A 25,262-nucleotide genomic window follows, 5' to 3' on the forward strand; every position below is an offset into this window, starting at 1 on the left:
CACACCACACCACGCAGAGGGACACTACACTGATGACCTAAGCTTGTTCTTTAGGAATGACATTTTGCTCTTTATGAAACTCAATGTCTTCTTTTAACTGAGTTCCATGAATACATCCCTTATTTAGGTGCCTTGTATTTTCAATGTAATTTTTCCTACTTCAGAGCTATACCACCAACAGGAGAAAATATGCATCAGTGCTCATCACCTCTAGTGTGAATTGTATTTGCCATTATTTGAGAGTAAAGAACATGTAGATCTGATATAACATGTATTTCTGATATATCCCCAGCAGCACTTTCTGTAAGTAATCAAACTGGAAGCAATGCATTCCACTTTTTGAAGAAAATTTATTCTTTTGTCAGCAAATATGTCAGTAGTTTGTCCATCCTAGTTCCTTTATTTGGGATTGTTTGTCTTGGATGTCTTAAAAAATTCCAGTGATTTTAATCTGTTTTAAATGATCCTCACTAGTTTCAAAGCCATATTGGAAATACTGTACCACCCATAAAGTGGGTTTGGTCACCATGAACAGGAGAAGGATCAGGTAACTGAACTGGGCACAAAACTGGAGCAAAGAAAAAAGGTAACTATAGAGACAGGGATTCCCCTGGTAAAGAGGAAATAAATTGCCACCACAAACCAATAAATCTGGGCAAAGGTTCTAGTCCAGGATCAATTTCTATGGTCCCTGTCTATAACACTTTTAATTGACAGGCTGGGGGTTTTCAACATGAGTTCACTTCCAAATGCAAGAGAAGTAGCAGTAACAGAGGTGGTATAAAATACAGATTGATGCATCCAAGTGAGGTTACAGGGCTTAGAAAAAGATTTCATCTCTCTAGGAAAAGCCGTCTCCTGTAGTGTAGCTCCATCAGATGTAGGAGAAGTATAACCATCCATTTCTGTAATTACAGTGACAAACTCATCTTGGGAATCCAATCTACGTCACTTGTGTCTTCTGAACACTGCAGGAAAAATGCTTGGCCCTCATGGGTTCCATGAAAGCCCTGAACACAGCTCCTGACCCCTGTGGAAAGTCCCTGCTTGCAGGCACTGCAGGAATTGCAGCTGGGAGGAGCACTGACTGCTGTGGAAGGTGTGAGAGGGTGTCCTGAGAGCTCACAGCAGGGCCACAAACCCGAGCAGAGACTCTCATGGGGAGTGGCAGCCTCAGCCAAGTGTCTGAATGAGAGGATTGCCACGTAAAAGGAGGACATGAAGCAGCCTCCTTCTTTTGGCAGCCTGGAGGTGAGGCCTAAGGAAAGACCCAACAGGGTTGTTAAGGCAGGCTAAACAAAAGTGGTGAGAAGTTTTGGCATGCTTGTGGAGACTCCACTTTCTCCCTTGGAGCATGGGGAAAGAGGTGAGGTTTGTTGGATCTCTTTCAGCCTGTTGGGTCCACTGGAGAGCACTTCTGCCAGGAAATCCAGACAAGTAATGGCACAAGTGGCACCCAGTGCTAGACCATTCTGTTGGGTCAAGAGACAAGATGTGTCTGGCACGGCTGGGAGGGAGAGAGGGAGGGATGGAAGGCTTTGTGTCCAGACTGGTCAGTGTTGGGACCCTTTTGTCAGCCTGCAGTTAGCTCACATTTGTAACTCCTGTGGTGCACAAATGTCTGTGACACCAAACACTTGTCTGTAACACCAAACATTTGCTGGATGGGCTTTTCTGGGTACCCAGGGTTGTAGAAGCAGTGTAGATCAGCAGATACTCAGAAATACCATCAGGACCCTTCACCACAGCAGTTTCTGGTGACAGAGAACACTGGGTTGTTGAGCTTGCCATGTCTCATTCTGACTACAGAAAAACTGCACATTTGTGCATGCCACGCTCAAGTGAGCTCTGCTGCTGCTGCTGTGGAGAGACTTTGGTGCCTAGGTGGAGCCCCAGACCATCATAACTCCCTCACTCAATACCTGGGCTGTGCTGGTACACTGAAGAGTGTTGAAATCAATCCCATCAGGATGCAGAGATAAACAAGCATTACAAAACCTAATTGTTACAAAAATCACACCAAATCTTACCGTGCAAATTTTTTTTTTATTTTTTTTTTCTTTTTTTCTTTCTTTTTTTTTGGGTAGAACTGGCTCAGTGGCACATCTCTTGAACTGTGAAGAAGTGGGTAAGATTTAGATGATCAGATGTAAATGTATCCTTCTCAGTCTTCAAGGCAAAAAAGTCACTCAGCTGCGCTTTGTCACTTGGAGGTGAATGCTGGCAGGAATCAGTCAGGAGCAGTAGGTTCTACCATATCCAAAAAACCAAACCGAAACAAAAACAAATCAAGAAGCTAGAAACACTTGGTGTTGCCAGTGTTAAACTGCAGCTGGAGTCATAGGAAGCAGTGCCACATCTGTTTGACACGCAATTTGACACACATTTTGACAAGTTCACTTCTACTGTTGTGCCCTGATGTGCCCCTATGGGAGACCTGCAGTAGAGTGGCGGTGCTGTGTCATTTACTTCTGGGGTGCTTGTGCAAGGAAGGGATGGGCAGTGTGCAGTCACTGACAAAACAGACTCCGATGCTGACTTTTACAAACAAGGATTTTCTGGCTTTTTTACCAGCTTGAGTGCAAATGCTCAAAAATTTAGTCCTTTTTTTAAAAAAAAAAAAATTGGTTTCTGGCTATTGTACAGGAGTACTTGATGTAGAAGATGCAGCATTAGTAACTACTGCAGTTCACAGAATGATGGTCACAGAACGGGTCAGGCTGGAAGGGACCACAAAGGGCCATCTGGCCCAGCTCCCTGCTCAAGCACAGGTAATGTCCTTTACAACTTTGAGGAATAAGAACTGAATTGTCAGTATCAGCTGCGATGGCAAGGGTCCAGTGCTGTCGTGCAAAACCATTTTTGCTGAAGTTCACACTCCAGTGCAGACAGCGCAGCCTTGAAACCCTCACTGACAGTCCTCATGCTCCTTGTCCGAGCGGGGGTGAGTCTGCTGAGAAGGGGCAGCTGGGCCATGAGGGCCGCGCTCCGTTAGCGTCTCTGTGCGGCCGGCAGAGGGCTGCAGGCCCCGGGCTCGCTCCCGTTTTCCCGGGGGAATCCCGGGTGTCCCCGGGCGGGCCGGGCCGCGCGCTCCGCCCCCTCAGGGCGCGGGCCGGGGTGGGCGCGGGGCCGGCAGGGGGCAGCAGAGCGCCGCGGGAGGCGCGCGGGGCCCTCACGGCCGGCGGGGCCCTCCCGGCCCGGCTCCCGCGGGGCTCGGCCCGCGCTGCGCCCGGTGCTGCCGGCCCTGCCCGGCGCTGCCGGCCCTGCCCGGCGGCGGGAGCGGCTCCCCTGTGCGGGACCGGCCATCCCCCCCGCCCCACAGCGAGCCCATCGCCCCCGCGCTCCTCCCAGCGTGCGGCAGCGCCGTGAGAGGCCGGCCGGCGGCCAAAGGCGTCGCTTTGCCCTTGTAAACACTTGAGAGCATCCCGCCGGAGCTGCCTTCCCCGCCGCTGCCCCCGCGCTGTTCGGTGCACAGCCATCAGCTTGGTACCGTGCCCCGCAATTTGACGTTTTTGTTTCTTGACAATTTCATACAGCTTTTTAGCAGGTTTTGTTTTGGACAGAGGTTTTGTGCCCTCTCTCAGTAGGGACAGTATTTACTGTCTCTTCTAAACAAAGTAAAATGCGTAATATTCAGACGCGTTGTGAATAAGCAGAATTTGTTAGCTTGTTAAAATTAAGTGATTCCTAGTAAGCACAGGGTATAATCCTATACTTAGACTTCTGACTCTCATTTATTTCGAGCACAACTTTTTGTCTTGGACACACACTTCAGCGCTACAAATTAATCTCTGAGGTGAGACACCGCGTTGCCGCTGGCAAGGAAAGCTCGCTTTTGTAGTAGTAGTGACTAATTTACACGCCTGCCCCCGCTCTCTTTCTAGCCTTCTATTCATAAGCAATATATCGAGGGTGGACCAATGCCAGCAGAACAGTCTGTCTTCAGGAAAGATACTAGCTTTTTTTCACCCTTGCTTGACTCTCTACTTGTGCTGGCACAGAAAGTCTGTCAGTACAACCTCCATCGTTACCTTATTTTTCCTTGTTTCCTTTCCTCCTACTCCAGTTCCCTCCAACCCTTCAACTTCTTCCTGATAAATATCTTGATGCTGAGGAAGGCGCTAACAGGAGTTTGTGAGTGTTTTAATTTAGAAGTCATTCTTTCTGAGATTGATTTCGAGGAAGCAAAAGTCCCTTTGTAACTGTCACTTGAATATTTCATGTCTGATACAAATGCCTTGTCTGCTTTGCTCAGGTTTATTACGAGCTGCTCTGTAGCCACAAAAGTCCTCAGGCTTCTTGCTGAAATTGCAGCCAGCCATCCCTTTCTGCGAGGCGAGGGAGAAAGGAGGTCCACAGGAGTTCATGTTAACAATGACTCTAAATGCCCGTTTCCCACACATCTTTGCTAGCACAAACAGCAAAAATAGTCCACTTGCACAGAATCTGATTCAGCTTTCTTGCATTCCGCAATAACAGATGGATTGCTAGACTGTTTACTGTTGCTTCCCACAAACTTCCTGTTAGTAAACTCCTGTATTATTTATGAAACAAAAAAATTACAAAGAAGTATCTTAGCTGATTAGTGCCTGCTGGTGAACCACTGCCAGAGAAACTTTTTATACAAATACATTTATGGGAGCAAGGCTCCCTTCTGATGCAGTTGTTGGGGTATTATTATTATTTTTACAATTGTTTGTTTCACGATTTCCTGTGACCCTATTGTGCTGCGCTCCTGAGCAGGTATTTCCTGCACTCAGACATTTGCAGTTGAGTTGAGGTATCTGAATGTAAAGGAGTGAGGGGAAAAAAAAAATCAATACACATACATGTTATAGAGATCAGCTATGAATAAGAAATATTTAAAGCTTTGTTGCTTTGCAGTGACAATGATGAATGAGAATTTACTAATGTGGCATTAATCTCTGCTGACCTAGCTTAGGAAGCCGAATGTCTCGGAGCTTTTTGACAGAAAACAGGGAGTAGTGCTGTATCGACCACCTTCCTGCTACTTCTGATATAAGTAGACAGTAAATGTGAAGAAACTTTATTTTCCTCTCAGACTGGCTGTTAAACTCCACAAAACAGAGGAGCTGAGAGGAGCACTTTGTTTGCACTGCATACTGTAGATTAGACTGATTTCTGACTCTCAGAGTTGTGAGGGAGGAGGCCAGCCTGAAATCTGTCTGTACAATTTTATCAACAGAGCTAGTGAGTTTTAAAAATCATCTGTAATAAAAAAAGCAGAATGTAATGCAAAAATATGAAATTTGCATATTAACAAAAGTACTTTTAGTGTTTTTAGAAATAACACTTGACCTAAAGTCATTCTGGTTTTTTAAATTGTTGCTATTATATTTCATTGAGATTCTGCTCTATTTGTGTGTTCTGTATGAATGAATTGGCTGTTCCACCTGATATTTATGATGGTAGTCATGCATTATATATACACAGAGAAACAGAATGAAATTTTTCCTGATCTGAGACACAGATAATTATTCCTCGAGATTTTTTATTTGATTCCCTAAACCAAAACCAAAACTCAAACCAGCACTGTAGAGCGAGCACTTTCTAACGTCAGCCCTGCTACACGGATCATTCATTGCATGAGGTTTAACAAAAAAAAGCTGCTGTGTGTTATAGGCAACTGCAGGATGCTGATTAAATCACTGCATACCTTTATAAGATCTGTATTTGCAAAAAAACTGGTATCAGATGGAACAGGGCATTTACTGATGCTGGGACAGAGCTCATTCCCGAGTGTGAGTGAGAGTCGGCGTCATGATCCCTCATTTCAAGCCATAGTAAGAATATGTCTGCTCTGAGCAAACTCTCCTTTCTCTGCCTCCTCAAACACCCTCGCTCGGAGCTCCTGCTGGCACAAACAGAATTCCATAGTATTAAGGCAGATGATCAGTGGCACTATGTCCTGATGCTTCAATCCACCAACAAGAATCTTGTGACAGATGTTTCTGCACTTTATGCAAATAGGAACTTCATGGATCAGTTTTCTTTTCCTCCATGGAATATATGCAGCTGGAAAACAGAAATCCAGCTCTGCGGCACAAAGTGAAAAGAGAGAAAAAAAAAAATTAAAAAATCATCATGCCTCTGACCAAACAGGCAGCCAGGAGAAAGCGATCTGTAGCTGTGAAATCAAATAATTAAACTGCTGGTTCCCAGGACCTTTTCTGGGCTTAATCAAGTGGTGTATGCGACGATCCAGGTTTTGTGGGCGCTTTCTGCAACAGCGCTGTGGCTCACAAGTCATTTCTGAAGCAGGAAAAAGAGATCTCTCCTGTGCTGTGCATAATGCTTCCTCACAAATATTTTTCTTTCTTTTAGCCTTTCTGATATGCTGTTTTCACTCTCACAGTAGTTGTGGATAGCTGTATTAGATATGATACATAAGTGTATTGAAATAGCGGAGTTTGCAGAAGAAAGGGTTTCAGCCTATTATATGTAATAAATAGGGTATAGACATTTATATAAACTGAATGGGTTTAGGTATGTTCTTTATAATAACACGGAAATCTGGATATGTGAGAGTGACTGATGAAAAGAAGAAGAAGAATTTCCTTCCTGTTGGTTGAAAGGAAAAAAATAACCCTTAAACTTAGTGAATTAGAGGAGGTTTTAAGGAAATGTAGTTTTATAAATTATTGTGTAATACATAGAATCATGCCATACAGAAGAGCTGTAGAATGTCACCTATTGTAACCCTAGAAAATCATGAAAGGTAATAATCCTCAATGCAATTATTTTTAAAAAGCTATTTTTATTACTATTAATAAATAAAATCAATGCCATTATTTTAGACTGATTTGTTTTTCTTTGATTTTATAGATTTCCTTGAAGATTTCAGTGGAAGTATTTTTTATCATCAGACATCAGAATAAGTCTCATGAATTGTTAGACAACATCTGTATCTTATTTTCTTGGTGAGGCTTTTGTCAATTTTGTATATTTTAGGTGTTTTAATATCTCTTGTGGGTCACAATTTTTTTTTCAAAATTTTCACTTAATACTTAATTCAAAGCCTGTATCTGATACCATGTGAACACTCAGTCAGGATCTATAATAAATTTTATTTATAAATACACAAAGCCTGGTTTTGTGTCATGGTAGTGTATAGAACCTTGTTTACATTTCATGACTAGTCAAATTCTGGGAAAAGATCTTTATTCAATTCAGATGCACTTACATTATTTTTCTCAAAAGCCTCCTTCTGTACTTCTTCTAGTTAAATTTACAGTAAACATTAGTGATTTTGCCTGGATTTATTTTAATTGAGTTTCTTAAAAAAAAACAAGCACAAAACCAACACCCAAAGATGTAGTGCCGTTTCTAGGAAAAGAGGAAAGAAAGGTTCTACGTGTGAAAATGACAATCATGCTACACTGACTCTAATTCAGATACCAGCAAATATGTCTGTATGTACTATACCATGTCTGCTTTTGCAAGGGGCTGTGCAGCTACTGAAGTTCTGCAGTTAAGGTACAGTTTGAGCTGACCTGTGTCTGAAAAGTCAAATACAATTCTAGACTCAAGTATTAATAGAATAAACTTAATTTTATTTTTTTTTATAGGTGCAGCTGCATTTTCGATTTAATTATAGGCTCCCACAGTAGTAATTTTTCCGTGACCTACTCAATCTCAAAAGTCAGAAAATTGCTTCTTTTTTAAAGCTGACAATAGCACGGTATGTTTCCAAAGGAAAAAGACAAATTACAGCAAATCATTACTTTAAGCATATTTAAATAGCCAGGAAGAAATCCTAATTGAAAAGTTTGCTAAAATGTGAAAAAGTTAGTGGTGCTTTTTTTCTTTTTTAGAAAAAGATTATTCTCATGTTTGTAACATTGCAAGCTGCTTATGAATATGATGCCTTTCCTTTCCCTGCTCACCCTCTACTTCTCCTTCTTTTCTTTCTGATGAGGTTAGACACAATGTTTTTAGGAAGCAAAAATTTTAACTGGAGAGAAATAAATCTGTAGATGTGTTTAATTATGTAATTTGGCTATTCCTTGTGAAGCTGAGACAAAGATAATGGGAATCTTTGTATTTCTTTGCATGAGCTCCAGACCAGTCTGTGAGGCTTTATTATCCAGTAGTAGCATTACTGCCAATAATGGTATTCTAACCACAATTGTTCAGAAAGGAAAAAAAAGGGTATCATAAAATAGACTTGGCAGTCATGAAATGTACCCTGATCCTTCCAGAAATCTCCTCGGCAATAAACCTGTGCTCTTCCCCCATTATCTCTGATTCTTCTCATGTTGTTTCCCACTTCTGAACTTTCCCCCAGCAGGGCCCTTTCCCTGACAGCCCTCTAGGATGGTGGCAGGGTTTGGGCAGCTCATCCCCAGGGTATCTGCAGCAGCCCAGAGAGCAGAGGCGGGACAGCCCCAGGCCCACAGGAGATTTTGAAGGGGTTGGTGAATGCAGACACCATGGGAGGAGGTGGGCTGACCAGCAGGAAACACTGTTGGCATTCCCTCCTGGAAGAAAGGAGAAAAAGAAAGCTGGCACTGGGGTTCCTTCTTCTGCCATGAAATAACTGGGGAAAAAAAGAGAGTTGTCTGTTAAGGTAGGTAGCCATGGTAATGTGCCTTCAGCAGTTTCCCCAAGGGAGCTCACTGAAGAAGGTGTTGCTCTCCTGTATCTGCTGAAGTGCTTGAGTTCTTCCACACCCATTTTCTGCATTTTCTATATATAAATGACTGAAGCTGTTAAAATTAGGCCCAGACCATGGTCCTGTGACAAAAAGCAGTGGTTACCATGATTGTTATTACAAAAACCTCCAACCATTAGAGGGGAAATTTGCTGTATTTTTCTTTTATTTTCCAGCAGGTCAGGTTTACCCACGTGCCTCTTGCCATAAGAGACACAAACTGATGCAGCCCTTAGAGCCAGAGCAGTGCAAAAGGACAGTGAAAGGGCTGGTTCCTGTGTGAGGGGCAGCTTGGCTGAGTGCAGGAGCAGCACTGCAGCCTCCATCTGCAGCTGTGCTGGGCTGCTTGTCCCGCAGCTGTTGGGAGCTGGGAGCTGTCGGTCGCTCTGTTCTCTGTCCTGTGCTGCTTCTCTCTGGCTCCTACGTCAGAGGAGCTGAGCGCAAAACCAATCGGCATCCGAGGATTGTTCTGGCAAGCAGTGTTTTTCATTTAAAGCCAAAATGAAAGATGAGGTAAAGTTTGTCATACTTGCCTGATTCTTTTTCTTTCTGTTACTTCTGTTTTCTCGACTCGTGTGAAAAAAGGGGAGTTTAAGTATGAGGGATGTGGATTTTTCTTGCTTTTTTTTTTTTTGTGTCTAATTTTTCAGTCATTTATGAGACTATGTTGTTGTGTTTTCTGACCCACTTGATCCCAGACCAGGCTGATCTACAGTCTTATTTTTATGACAGATGGCTGATCACCAGCACAGCTGAGTTGGGGCCTCAATGAAAGGACCTTGACCCCCCAACCAGCATCTCTTGAGGAATTCTCTTTGTTGGATGCTTTCAGCTGAGGCCTCCCCCAAAGTCGAAGGTGATTTCTATTTGCCAAAGTGGGAAGACAACAGGAGGCAGAATAAAGATGGAAATCCAAGCAGTCAGTTGAACTTGTTCAGAGTGATACCAGCCCAAGGTATTCAGGCAGCAGCTAACCCAAGGTTTCCCTAACCTTGGCAGAAGTGCTGGAAATAGTTGCAGGAGGATGAAGTGTTCTTGAACTGTTTCTCCAATGTATCAAGCACAAGCAGGCTATTCTTCAATATTAAGCATGTGCTTCTCTTTTCTTCCCCTTTAAAGAAACTTTTTATTGTAGACTATAAAAGGGAGGGGTGGGGGGAATCAATCAATCTCTGTTTGTGGACCCCTGTGCTGCATCTATGCTATCCAAGGACAAAGATGCAGATCAGGACCTCCCCAGCATAATAGCATTTAGAAGGCAAATTTCTTGCTGAAGTCTTATATCAAAAGAAATAGCTGTGCTCAAGTGTTATTTTAAACAAAAAGGAAAAAGATTAATTAACCACATTCTTTAAAACATCAGCTTCCCTGGATACATCAGAAACAACATTCCAGATAAAAGCAGCATGATGTGAAAAGACCTGATCAGCAACATATTGATGTCTGGGCTTGGGGACTAATGTAAGAACTTAAAGACTTGGCTAGAGAATATATCCTGAGAAGCATAAACATATAAGAAGATGCCAAACCATGAAAGGCTTCCTTTGCACTGAGAATTCAGAAGTCGGCGTGTTGACAAGCAGAGAAGCCAATGCTGCTAGCAAAGCACATAGGGTGATGAATAAACGCAGATTTTGGGAGCCTAGGAGGAGATCTAGAGAGGGGCCAACTGATTTAGCCATGTTTTCAAGTCTCTACACCCAGCATGTAGGTGCTGTCAAGCCTCAGGCCTCCCCCCCCCAGCTGCCAGTGATGACGTTTCAGGGACTGGGGCAGCCGGCTTTGATTCAGAATGTGTGTGTTAGTGCTCAGTTCTCAGAGGGGATGGAGACACTGCCGAGAGACTGGCTGCAGCAGCCTGGCTGAGCCCTTTGTTGAGGCTATGGGAGAATCAGGTTTAATTTCCTGCTCAAATGCGCTGCATTTTCTGGCTGTTGGCTCCGCAGTAGGCTCCTGGAGTGCCTCCCTGGAGGCCAGATACACCTCCTCCTGTGTACCAGGGGAGAGCCTGGGGGCTGTGTGGGATCTGAGCTGTTCTCTGGCTGGCACAGCACGTTTGAGGCAGATGTAACTGTGACATCCCACTAGCGTCTCTGGAGCTACTGCAGCAGGAATGCTGCCTTGAAACACCTGAGCCGTGAGCAAAGTAAGTGAACAGATATGGCTCGTGCAGTTCTTAAACGTGAGACCTGGCCACACATTATTAACTGGGGGAGTCTCTTTGGGATGCCAGCAGAGAAGCAGTATTCTTCTCTTGTGAGGAAAAAATGCAGCTTTCCTCCAGCTGCACTTAAAACTGGATGGCTCAGTAATAAGCTGAGAAATAACAGATTTACATATGAAGCAATATAGCAAAGGAAGGGTAGTTGTTAACACTAGTTATTGTGCAGTTTGATTTTTGATGAATAAGTTATGTTTAAAAGCTATATTCTAAGGAAAATGGACATATCTGCAAAAATATAGGATGTACATACGATGAGGAAAAAAGCACCTCTTTACCTAGAAGGGAAACCTTAGAGGGCAGTCCATGGGAGGAAACACCGATGGCTTCCTATTTTGCATTTAGCATAAGCCTACCATGCAACTGCCTAAGATAAACACTGAATTTTTCTGGTTTGGAAAACATCTTGAATGTCCTTTAAACTTGTTGACTTGGTCCACTTTTGTCAGGCCTTCTTGCATAAGCACATTGCTCCCAGCACAATCATCCTTTGAGACGTACTCATGTTATTATCAGGTACTTCCTGGGGGCTGAGCACCTACCCTGGGAGGATGCTGGTAAGTACTTGCAGGCATCTCTTCTTCAGCAAAGAGATCAACGTCTGTGCAGCTGATGGCTCTCATTCTTGTTTGCTTGGCAGGGATGGTGTCACTAAACTTGAGCTCACTTGTCACAATGGAATTTAATTATCTGCTGGAGAGAAGCCCTGACAGCTGTGGCGTAGGTTTTTCAATGTGATGTTGCTGGATCGCAAGAAAAATATCAAGGGCTGGTGAGAACAGCCATGTTCTAAAAGCATCTCCGGCTGGGTTAGCCCACTGCCTACCAAAGAGGTACTGTGATTATATTGAAGTTATTTATTGACTGTCATGTCAGATCATGGTTAAAGTTTATCTTTACTGCAAGTTGTCCTCAGGAATTCTTTTAGTTCATCAAAAGTAACTTTTCTTTTCCAGGGCGTAAGTTGGAAGAGTTGGAAGCACAGTGTTTGTTTACCACATTGCCCCTGGGTTTGCCTCTGGCTTGTGCATCCTGGGGGAGAGGCAGTGGGTCTGCTACTGGTTCCTCAAACATTGACATCTGTGTTGGCCTTCTGTAGTGAAATCATTTTCCTAGCAGCAGCATCAGGTAAGACCTCATAGTTTTCTTATGGTAATGGTTATCATTGATAAACTAAGGAAATGTAAGCTGAAAAAAAGAGCCAGTGCTTTGTGTGTGTGTGTTTGTTTTGTGGTTTGTTTTTTTAATGGAACATTGCCTTAGCTCGTATACCATAGTATTGGCATTTTTCAATTTTTAGCTTTTTTCTTGCTGGCAAACAAGTACTTATACCACTAGCTCTCTAAGGTCACTGACATGTTCTGAGATGCTGAAGGCACTTATATAATAAATTCTGCTATACTCTTGCACAAGTAAGGGGCCCATACTGTGAATAGAAAGGTGGCCCACCTGGCATTTGGTTGCCCTACCGCCAACCTTGGAGAAACACCCAGCCACTCAGATGCACACACACCTCTGGGAGCCCTAAAGGTAGACCAGGATTTACCCCCTGACTTGCATCCCTGAATCCACCTATCCCCCAGGATCCAGGAACATTGTCTCTCAGCCACTGAGAAAGGAGCCTGTTTTTCGTAGGGAATCTGTGAAAGCCAAGCTACACCATACCAGAAGCTACCATGCATGTGTTTTGGGAAGCCCTGGCTGTGTTCCCTGGGCTTTAGGTAAGCTCTCCCTGAATCACAGAACGTTCTGAGTTGGAAGAGACACACAAGGATCATCAAGGCCAACTCTTAGGTGAATAGCTCCTATGGGATCAAACCCACAGTGTTGGCATTATTAGCACCATACTCTGACCAGTGGTGCTGATGTCCTGGGGACCGTGGCTCCAGTCCCTTCCTTCCCCTTCCTGGGCAGAAGCAGAAAGCACATTTTCAGTGGTGGAGGGGAAGCACTTTATCACCTTCATTAAAAAAGTGAATCCTTCTTGGCTCCAAGGATGTTTTTTTATGTCTGGAGACTTTCTGTGTATTAAGGAACAGATGCTTGTACACTTTTTAGGCCGCTGTCAGATTAAACCATGCATGGGGCAAGCCAGGGTTTCTTGTGCCTGTCATCCAGGAGCTTCCTGGGCTAAGTTTGGAAATTACACAGCTGTACCACATTGGTCCGTGCCCCACCCAAATGAGGGCTAAGGCACCTTGTAAGGCCCTGCGCTCCTGCCTCAAGCTGAAAGGGATGACCTGGCTGGTGAGAGCTTTGGGAAGGGATTTCATTTCCAAAAAGTGAGTGTGTTGTAATATGTTTGCATTATTCACTGTTAGTTCTTGATGACTGCCATTAGGATTAGAAACAATTTGGAAATTCTGGAGTTAAAAGTATGTAAGTTGCATGAAGATAATACTTAATAAACACAAATACATGGTAGAGAGGTTTTTTTCCATCCTTTTAATATGACTTTTAGACTTACCAGCTTTTATCTTATTTTATGAGGCCATGTGAAATAAATTAAATGTAACACAAGATGCTGTTAAAAAAGATTTTATGACATTGAGAACTGGTTCTATATTAGGACCAGATCCTACAAAGGCTTATTGATGTGAGCGGTTTTGCTCCCATAGATAAGCTGTGGAGTCAGCTATGGCTAACCATTTAAATGCTCAGAATCAGGCCCTCATTTTGGATGCACTTCTCATTGTTAAATCAATGTGAAAGTGAAATCTGTCTCCTCTCAAAAGGAAATTGCCAAGACTTTCTACGCTAAGATTTGGGATCTGTAGAAAATGAAGCCTTTTTATTTTTTCTTCCCTCCAATAATCTGTTCAGTGAACAAGCTGTGAAAAATAGTTCTATATTTTTTCCATGTGATGCAGCAGACGGTAAATTTCCATTTAAAAGAATGATCAGAGTAGCTGCTGGCACTGAACTCTGTTGTCTTAGTCAAATCTACTTACAAAGAGTTTACAGCAATACAATAGCTTATTATTTCACTCAACCAGAAATCAGATGAAAAAGGCAAAGGGGAAGCCTGAAGTAGGTTCATGGTCAGAATTCTTTTCTTCTTTAACATCTTGGGGTGTTTTTAATGCAGGAGTTGAGATCAGTAGTTTTATGTATAAGGAGGAGACTACTTCTTTTCACCTCTACTTTTGTATGCTGTGAAATAATCAGACTATACACTTCTATAGTGCCTTTCTTCTGCAGATCTGAAAGCACTTTACAAACATTAATTAAAGTCTCACAACACCCATGTGGAGGTAAAGGAGCATTGTTTGTGTATCTAATGCAAAGGCTTAACCTGATTCTTTAAGTACTCTACCAGGAAAATAATGGAATAGCCAACGCAAATTAATCTAACTGAATTGCTGGGAGCATTTATATGTGTGTGTGCACATGTATATATGTGTGTGTGTGTGTCTGTGTGCATGTGTGCCTGCATCTCTGTGCTGCTGGAAGCCTCAGACTGCACCTCCTCTGCCCTGCACGTCCTGCCTCTTGTTGTCTCAGGGGATTGGATGTATGCTGCTGCTTCTCTCTGCATGAAGCCTCGGGTCCATCAACACATGTGTATTTTCTGAGAAATCTGGGGAAAGCTTGCATTGCCATTGATTATGCTAAGATTAGTTTAAAAATTATAAAAAGCAGAAAATGTATTTTTCTTGATCACCAAATTTGTGAATGAAAATAACAGGTGGGCAGTGAGGACCCAGAAGGGGTTTTTGCCACCTGAGCTGGACTCCTGTGGTGGAGGCTCCAGCATCTCTCCTCTTTCACTGCCCCTTGTTCTCAAGCCTGGTGGCCTTGTCCTTGCTGCTGTTACCTTCAGAGTCTCCCATCCCAGGGAGTTTTGGGTGCAGCACTGCAGAGAGAGAGCTGCAGGGTGGGCTTGGCTCCTGCTGGGGCTGCCAAGTCCCTTCCACGTCTGGAGGCAGCAGAGGGGCCCTAGTCCCCCACGCTGCTACAATCTAAAAATGCTTTTGGGTCACCAGCATTAGATCCTTTTCTTAATCGTCATCATGTCTTCTTTCTGCTAATTTTACTTTCACTGTCTGATGTAGGCTCTAAGATCTTCAGTGCAAAGAGAGCATCTTTTATCTCTGTGTCATGCAAACTTAGGGTGGTACGTAAATATTTAATAATAATATTAGCGATGAAGAGTAGAGTCCTGGAGGAACATGTCTCCTTCCTTGCAGATGCAGAAGATATTATGGTAATTTGGGTACTGTTTCATTTCCCTGGGGAGAATTTCTCTGCTCACTCATTTTCCAGTTGCCTCTGTCATCATCTTGGGTAAGGCTGTTGGGGCACACTGCTCTTGACTGAGAATGACAATTAGAATTGGGCAAATAACAGCTTTTTCACCTGAGACTTTGAAAGAAATTCCTCTAAAATACAAGTTCCCTTTTTTCATGTTAGAAAAATGGAAACCTGAGGGAGAAAATTGCCCTGAGGTGCCCAGAAAGGAGATGTGTGAGCTCTTGTGATGCTGGAGGTGGCTGATCTGTGCTCCCTGACAGCAGTAGAGGGGCTTCAAGGTGCTCAAGCTGGGGCAGCATCAGAGGAAATGGGCTGCAGGGAGCTCCAAACTGTCCCCAGCACTCTGCTCATCAACCTTTCTTACTTCTTTTCAGTAGCTGAAATAAGTTTTTAGATAGTTTGGCTATATAACTAGATTTACTTTATAGGAGGGTTTATACCGTACCTTACTTAAATCTTAAATTTTCTAATGATTGTAGCCAATAGAAATTAATTTAAAATAATTAAGACAAATATACACATTAAATTGCCAAGCACTACATTTTTCTCATTAATTTATGACTTAATAGACTTCAGTGTATATGTTCAGCCTTTACTAACTGCACAGTTGATAATTCTTTACGACTTTGAGGAGTTCAACATTTTATGTCTTTACTGGCTACATCCTCTTAGCATAATCGTAGTCTTAATTTTGTTTAACTTATGCTAAAGCAAAATATGAATCTAAACCACAGGAGGCAAATAAAACACGTCATTGTACAGTTCACTACATTTTATAAAACCATTTTACAACATGAACCATCCATCCATTCTGTTCAATGGAGTAAATGGGATCTAACCATGCTTTAAGGACTGCGCTCATCTTTAAACTGATTAGTTTCTCTCCTTATTACAAAACACAGGCATCTATACCAGGTCTAATGTCTAATTTTATATACAATTAAATGGGTAAGCCCTGTTGCCTCCAGCATAATCATTTAATCATTGCTATTTACCTTGGGGCTTTTTGGGTAGGATCAGAGACTCATTTGTCCTGTTGCTGTGTGGTGTGGGGCAAGGGTGGAGACCCTTCTGGTCCTGGCTGTGCATGTGGAATGGGATGGAGGTGTACAGAAGGGCCAAGCTCACAGCCTGGAGTCAGTGGGAGATCAGGGAAGACTGAGCCTTGTCAAAGGCTGTGTGGATGGGGCAGCAGAGCAGGGTTGGGGTGCTCATGGGGCAGCTCTGGAGATGGGTCTGGTGGGGATGAGCACTTTAGGGAGTGCTGTGAGGGTGCAGCACTACAGTCACAGGCACCAGCATTCTCCTGCCCAGGTCACCTACTTGGTGATACATCTTCCCTGCTCTGCACCAGGAGCAGGGAAAGGAAACGGTGCCTCGACCAAAGGTTAATGCTTTAAAACCCCCCAGGGCAGGGAGGAGGCAGCCGGAGCTGGCAGCAGCTCAGCAGCCGGGGCTGAGCCCATTTGCTCATAGCAGCGCCTGGTTAAACCCGCAGCCTGCACATGGCTTTAACCAAGTGCGGTGCAGCGAGCGAGGGGCTGCCTTTGGCATGAGGGCTCTGCTCGGCCCCGCGATTAGGGGAGGAAGGCTGAGATTTGCCCTGGCAAACAGGCTTCCTTCTCAATTGCTTACTCTTTCTTTTTTCCCCCCCTTCTTTTTTCTTTTTTAAAAATCGTGTTTAACACTTGTACAATTTGGTGAAATTACAAGCGAGGACAGAGGGAGAAGCCAGTCTGTTTAAAAAATAAAAAGAGGACATGATTACTTTGCTGAAGCTGTACTTTCTATTTTCTCTTCCAAAAGAGACAAAGGGAATAAATACTTAAAACCCAGTGGTGACGACAGTGAAGCAATCATGCAGTCGCTGGATACCTTTGTCTCAGGGGGGCATGTAGTAATTTTTACATGTCTGCCACTGGGTGTCAAACCTTTCTTTTCTTCCCCTTTCCATTTTGGATGGCCAAACTGATTATCTAAAATAGAAAATTAGCACACAATGGCTTTACTCTGTGATACCCCTTATGCAACTAATGGGCAAAGCTTGTTAATTGGTTGTAAATGCCAGCAGGTTGCCAAGATAATACTTCAGAAATAAGCGGGTATTCTGATAATTACAGCAATCTTCATCTATAAAAGCTTAAGTAGATGAAGTACTGGCTGGCTTAAAACCAAGATTTATCCCGCTGCACTCGCATTAAAAGAAAAAATAAGATGAAAACAATAATGTAGCAAAACAATTATATAGCAGGAAGCGTTGTAGGTTTTAGAGATTGTGAAAACTCAGAAAGTAAAACAGTGCTGTAATAACCAGTTATGGAAAAATAGGCCATTTACATTTGTGTATAATTAAATAGTAGGCTATGCAATTTCACTTTTTAAAGTAAACTGCCTTTTCCTTTTTTTATAGGGCAACGTAGCCATAATTGCTGCATTAAAGCTTTAATGAAAGAAAAAAGCAGCAGATCAAGATGACATGTAACATCCACATTTGTACTGTGGTGTTCTGCTTGTTTAGTAATGGGAAGCTACTGAGGAGATTAAAATTGCAGAATTCTTCTTATTTTTTTTCTCTGAAAATTGCTATAGGAAGATCATTCAAAGTCTAAAATACATACAATTTATTTTTCTACCTTCAATCCACAAGGATTTAATGGCTTCCCTAAATCTGAGAGTGTCTGAAGAAATACTTTCTTGCAAAAAGGGAGATATTATTTCAGCTCATCAAAATTATCAAAAGTAAGCAGCTCAAACTTGAAGCGTAGAGGTCTCACCTCATGTTTTAGACTATTACTTCAAATGCTGAACACTATTTTTTAACTCAGGGCTGCTTTTCAGCTTTCCTGTCAGAATGATCAACAGGTTGATATATAGTCTTGTTATTTGTCATTTTGAGATTTTTTTTTACATGTTACAAACAAATTGCAAAGGGCGGTAAAGCCAGGCTCAGCTGTGTTAAAGCTCTGGACTATGGGTATGAGTTTTCAAACCAAAGTTTTGTCAATGATAATGTAAAAATAAGAGTTCATATTGGGGCAGGAGAAAGCCTCTTTTTTTTTTTTTTTTTCCTAATGACCTTGTGTGCATCTCATAGACTGCTTTTAATCATTGATGCCTCCTACAACTGAGGTCACGTTTTGTCAAATTTTGGCACATTTTGTCAAGAGCACCTCAGAGACAGAGGAATGCAGGGCAGTCCTGAAGGGCTGCTTTGCTTGGGCTTTGGGGGAAAGGCAATGCCAGACTGGGAGGCCCTTCCTGCTGGGTGTTCAGGGGTCTGTGTTGTTGGCTTGCAGGTAACAGGGGTCTGCCCCTGGGTAGTGCTGCTCTGCTGGAGCACTGGCCCTTCCCCTCCATGCAGAGGCACAGGGGCTGCAGAGAGCCCTTTCCTGGTGGCTGAATGCATGTGCCTGGCATGATCCTGGGTGCAGGGCACTGGCACAAGAGCAGACCACACTAGATCGTTCCAGATGTAGAAAACAGGATGTGACATGCCCTCTGGTGGGGTCAGCCTGGTGGGACACTGGTGGAAGTGCTGGAAATAAGGCACACCATGCCATGGAAAGTTAGATTTGCATGTGTGCACTTTCTCATGGTAGTCGGCTTATCAAATATTTGATGGAGATGCCTTCCCTGTGTTTGGCCATGCAATATCAACTTGAAATTTTTCTCACGCATAATCCATAAAAAATAAAAAGATCCCAATGGACCACTAGGGATAGCCTGCTATGCTGACAAACCCCTTGAATTCTGGCAAATAAAGAGGTGCACCTTGTCACCTAAACCCTCTGGGCAAGCAAGATCTGAGAGCACAGGGGCTGCCAGGGGAATGGGGTGTGAGGCCAGCCCTGCTGCCTGCCAGCCCCAGGCCCTGCTCACATAATGGACTTTCCTAGTTAGTACATAATATATGGGACTTGTCCGAAGTATGGCTGCAGGAACCAGCAGAGGAAAAAATAACTTGATGAGATACTTTAATGGATCTCTCTCCCTTGTCTTCTAGGAACAAAATAAATAGGAGACTTTTTCAACCAGCGTATATATCCATTTATGCTTTAAAAATTCATGAGCATAGGTTTTATATGATAGTGTAGTTACTATGGTAATTGTTTATTAATCTGGAGGAGCTTGGTAATTACCACAGTACAGTTTATATAACTCAAACTCAGAGTTAAAGTACGGTTATGATTTCTTTACACATCCATCTTTTAGACACTTTTTTCAACTTTTTTTTTTATTTTTATTTAACAGAATATGCATTTTCCCCTCTCAGTTCTACTTTTATCCAAGTGCATTTCTGGAAGTGTAGAGAGAGTGCAAAAATGACAGAGAAAAGCTTGCTCGGAGTTGGCAGGCCAGGACAGTCAGGAAAAAATGTGCAGAGTTAAGTTGCAGGTGGATGTTTTTTTAATTAAAAAAATGATGTCTTTCTGTTTTCCCTGGAGGATGGCTCATTTGTGGGAGGGCAGCAAGGGGCAGAGGAAAGAAGGTGGCCAAGGGGGGATGTTGCAGGACCCCATTGTGTCAAGCCTGGGACCATCCCCTCTGCTGAGCATGAGGCTGAGGGATGTGGGACTGTGTGAGGATGTGTGTGCATTGTCCTGTAGCTCTGCTGTTTGTGTGTGGCAGAGGCACACAAAAAGAAAATCACATGTACTGGACTAAGAATGAATGGCTAGATGACTTTGGCATTTGGGGGATTTTTTGGTGTTGTGTGTGATTTTGCTAATGGAGAATGCAAGAGTGGTGAGGCACCTGCCAGGTGTACCACGGCCCTTCAGAAATTCCTGCTGCCAGCTCTCTTCAACCCTGACAGTCTCGCAGGGACATGTACTTGCCTTTCCTGGAGAAATTTCATGTAAAAATCAAGTTTATTCATTCAAAAAGAATTTTTTTTAGAGAAGCACCACTAACCCTATCACTGTAGTGATGCTCTCCAGAAACCCAAGAAATAGAAAACCATGGGAGTGTTTTTCAGTAAATTTTTTCCATTTATCTAAAAGCTCCTTTCTCCTAGAGAGTGAAAAATTGTGCCCACTGTGAATTTTGTTTCTGTGGTGATTCTAGTTGTGAGACAATAAATGGCCACCAGTTCATTCTGCGATGACCCCTAAGCCAGGAGCAGCCCTGCTGGCGGGTGGGGTGACCCCTCCTGGCCTGTCCCCGCTCTCTCCCGCCTGCTGGCGGGCTGGAGAAACTCCCTGGTCGGCCTGGCTTCATTGCCGAGAGATTCACATTATTTATATGGAAAAAGTGCAGGATGCCATCTCCTCGCTCGCTCTGCCTGCATAAATTGCGCGTGTTTATTATTCATCGTAACACAGCACATTCTCTGTTTCTGTGTCACTTGTCACTAATCACTTATGCATCTGATGTGCGGATCCAGAGCAGGTTCTTAAGCATTCTTGGCTTCAAAACATAAGATATGCATGGGTAAGAGTTTATCCCACCCCCAAAATAACAACTTTGATACATTTTCAAAAGGGAAAGTGCATATGTTACAGTACTCAGGAGCAGCAATAACCAAACTAGCTGAGAAGTGACATGGACTTGGGTTATTTTCTTGTTGCTTTCTTTTTTATTTTTTTTCTTTTGGGTGTTTTTTTTTTTTGGTTTCTCTTTAGTATTTCATGAAAGTGTGTAAAAATCTTAACATTTGAATGCCACACGCTTCGTTCTGTCTGCGAGATAAAGGACATTTCTCTAAAAGAAACATACGCTCCTTGTTCCTTGTTTTGATTCCCCGTACAGCTTGTCACAATGCATTTACATTTTGCCCATACATTTGGATTTGCAACCCGAGCTGTGCTTTTGAGGAAGGGATGCAAACTCTTTTCTTTGACTTTTGGGTGTCAGCTGGGCCCTGACTGTAGCGGGGCAGGCGCGGAGGGCGCAGGCTGCACTCACCCCTTGCAGCCTCCAGTGCGACCCACAGCGCCAGGCCACAGCGGCTCCCTTGTGGGGGGCTGCCGCCTGCACTGGCCACCAGCTGGGGAAGGGCTCTTTCCTGGAGCTTTTCTCTCTCCTCTGTTGCACCTCACTCCCTTCCCAGCCTGCCTCCCAACCCACAGAAGCCAACCCCAACCTTCAGTGGACGGCGGCACTGTGTCTACCCCACCTTTTCCCTGCGTATTCCTTCGTCCTCCCTCACACTCTGGGAAATGCCAGAAATTTCCCTTTCCTTGTCTGGATCTGCTCTAGGGAGCACTGTGGAAATGCTGGCAATGCTGAGAACCCTGTGTTTAAGACAATGGCATGTTTTTCCTCTTCACATGGTGCTGGATGAGCGGCACTAAGGGTGTGAGGCTGGGGATGGAGAGAGACCCCAAACAGCCTCTGCAGGGATAACACTGGTCCAGAGTCTTCTGGAGTTTGGGTACCACTGTGAATAATGGTCATTCAGCTGGGCAAAAACCATCTCTCACGTTGAGAATATGGAAACCATTCTTGCATTTTCTGATACTTGACCTGATTGCTGTGTAACTCTGCAAACAGGGTGAGCACAGTCAGTGCAGGGTCCACCCAGAGGTCTCCTCACAAGCTCCTGCATCAGACCCCTGAAAGAGGTGATTGCTAAGCCGTATCTCCACTGCCCTGTGGCTCACCTGCACCCTGCCTGGCCTTGTGGGAGGGCAATGTGCAGAGCAGCTGCCAGAACAATAGCCTAGGATGACCTATATTTAATTAAATTTCCTTGAATCCTAGAATGGTTTGTATTGGAGGGGACCTTAAAGATCATCTAGTTCCAACCTCCCTTTCTTTTGTTTTTGCACCAAGCATTTGCAGAGCAAAAAGTATGTACTGCAGAAATCCTGAAAAAGTCACAAATCTGGTCAAATTGTCTGATGTGAATATTTCCTCCTTCAGGGCTGCTGAAATGAAGCCTGCTTACTGACCTCTGCAGCTGGAAGCACAGGGGTTTCATGCAAGGAGAGAGAGAATTTGAATTGTTCCCCATTAGCTGATATCTGATAGGAACAACCTTACTAACAACTTCCAATTGCAAGTCCTCCTTGACTGTGTAGTGAAGTCAGCCCTATTATAACACCAGAGAGGCAGCTTGAAATTAGGATACAGAAAACTGATGCCAAAAATATGTCAGCTTGGAAGGTCATTAAGAATTATCCATTTGTGCATGTTCACATGTCAACAGTACCTTAAGTGATTACCTTAGAGGAATGGATTTGTCTAATGAACATATGAATTAACAATATAAAATTATAATTGATAAATAAGAATTTACAATTTGCCAATGAATCTAACTGGAATGGAGTTTCACTGGATGTGAATGTGAGAGGAGATGTTGGTGTTCATTGCTAAAAATTACTCTCAGTGGTATTTTTCCACTTTATGACACCACAGTTGTAGGTGACTGATCTAAAAACCAGCTTGCCTGTACCTCAGGCAGGGACATGTTGTTCCAAAGATCTTGGCTCATCATTTCCAGTAGTTATTTTTTAAACCTCTCCACCTACACCTTTATTGATCTCTTGGGCGTTTTTAAGCTCAGCTAAGAAATTAGCCTAGACTGGTATTGGCAGACAAATGATGGGGTTTTAATGTAATAGTTGGTAGAATCCTGGTTAAGTATTTTTACATTTAGGCACTCAGATAAAAGCAGCTGCTATTTAACTCTGGTTTTCTCTGCATGGACATAGTTCAGGTGGGACTTTTGATTTTTGTTTCTGAAAGATAGATTACATTAATATTTTCCTGAGTTGTGAATTATACTCCTTCACAAAGGCTTTTTAAAGTCTAGAAGAGCAATGTATTTAGGTTTAAAAACTATCTGCTACAGCTGGGCATTTTTTTCTTTTCCTTCTAAAGCCCTACCCTTGCAGTGGTTAAGATCAGTGCAATCCACACATTGTTTTTCAAAATAAGCCCTTATTTGCAGATACACTTCATTTGACATTTACAATAAACTCTTCATGATTCCTTACTGCATCTTTACCTTTTTGGCTTATGCCTTTTTGGGTTTGGGGCATTCCTTGTGAGCACCAGGTACAAAATGCTGTTAAAATTGCTGCTACTCTAGCTCCTGTCAAACTGCATGTGAATGACCCAGATAATAAGAAAGTACTAAAGGAGTTGTTATATTTCATTACTCTGTGTCATTAATGTCTTCTTATGTGCTAATGAACCAAAGTTAGGTCATAAATGTCTTTGAAATGTAGGATTATTGAGGGGTTTTTTGACATGATATAAAGGGGTAACTTCAGCCTTTTGGGTTAGCAGTGCCCTGAGTACCACTTCTTTTGCAAACTCAAAATTGTCATAGTAAAATCTACTGTTTAGTTGAAGTGGAAATTTCAAAGAATGCTTAATTTCAATTTTGCTACTAAAATGGTTTGGGTAATCACGAAATGGGTAATATCAGTTACTAAAACCCTGCACATCATTTGACATTTCATTTGGCAGAAATGCTGTTGATTTGGAGCTCTCCAGTGCATTCCTGGCTGTGGAGAGCTCCATGAGAGCATCCAAGGCACACACACACGGTGAGCAGCATCTTTATTTGTTGGTAACATTACAGGATGCCCCAGGAGGCTCCAGAGTCTTGGGCCCCCCTTCTGTTTTCTTTTTGCCTATACCTAGCAGCTGTTGATTCAATTTTTTTTGCACTTTTTTTTTTTTTTTTTGTCCTAGACCGGTGGCACTTTCTGTGTAATTTATGGCATGTAATTCCTAGCGAGAAAATGCCCTAAATGTAAAAATCATAGTAAGAACATGAAGGTAAAAACATTTGCTTGCTGCTGTAACTGGAAAACAGTGCACTAAGAATCAGTGTACACTTAAATGATATCTTTGTGCCTATGGACCTTGTAGGAAACACAGCAGCCAAGCTGCATTGTACAGCAAGCATCCCAAAGTGTAGGATTCCCGAGGGGAGGGGAGAAGTGCCCCATCAGAGGCAGTGCCCTGTCCCTGGAGAGGGCAAGGTTTGGAGAGCACCGTGGGAGCTCGGCAAGCCGGGAGCGTCCCTGTGCCTCGCTGCGCGCTGGAGCAGCGCGGCTGCCTCGCACGGGAAGGGAGCGGGAGGCGGCTGTAGGGGCTGGCGGCAGCCCTGCACTGCACAACGTCCCGGGAAGCTGCGCAGAAAAGCATGACACAAGCCTTGAAACATTTAGGGAGGGGGCATGTTATTTTAATATCCTTTTTTGTGCTTAATAGAAAAGGGGTTTGTGGTTAATTCTTTATTATCTCCGACAGCAGTTCTCGCTTCGGCTCCTCTTTCTTTAACTGCCAAGCTAGCATTTTCCTTTTTTATTGCTCCTTTCTTCGAGGTTTGCTTTGGAATAGTGCCAGTTATCATTTCCCATTAGGGCAAATATTGCATCAAACTCATGATTAGGGATTTGAGGGCTTGGGAATATCATTCTCTAACATTTGTCTTTCATTTTCAAAGTCTTTTTCTCTCTCTTTGTACACATACATATGCACACATGCCTGCATATCTGTGGATATACATATGTGTGTATATATTTATAGAGAAGAAGAAAGTAGGTGCATGTGCCTGATTACACGTTAGGTTTACATGTATGCATGTGTCTGCATGTAAAGTTTAAACCTCGTCTCCTAGACAAAGGAAAAGGGAAGAGCTTTCTCCTCGTGTGTGATTTCTGAGGACTCAGAAGGTTAATAAAGGAGAAGAATAACAGATTTGTTTGTATGTTTTGGGTTAAATACTTCAGTTTTGCAGAGAAGGAAGGTGTTAAGAACACACACTGTGAGCGTGGAGATGAAGCCACTGCTAGGGAGCTGCTATCAGTTTTACCGACCCTACAAAACTGGGGAACAACACTGCCTAATTTTTCAGTGTGCCTTTTATGGTGCCTTCCCTGTTACCTTTACCTGTACATATATAGCCACTTCATGTCTAGCACATCCCTTGAATAAAGTGGCAAAAAATACTACATTTCTAGAAATGAACTATTCTGTAGTATGAACATATGCTGCACCACCTATATTGAAGAATGATACAGATTCTTAGGCTCTGATTTGGACATCCTGAATAGTGTCCTGAATCACTAAAGGTGCTCATTTCTCTTGGTTAAATGTGGCCTAAATGTCCCGAGGCAGACAAGAGACTGCTGGTCATGAGCACTGATT

Source organism: Zonotrichia albicollis, chromosome 10 (assembly GCF_047830755.1).
Source record: "Zonotrichia albicollis isolate bZonAlb1 chromosome 10, bZonAlb1.hap1, whole genome shotgun sequence".
Taxonomy (NCBI): Eukaryota; Metazoa; Chordata; class Aves; order Passeriformes; family Passerellidae; genus Zonotrichia; species Zonotrichia albicollis.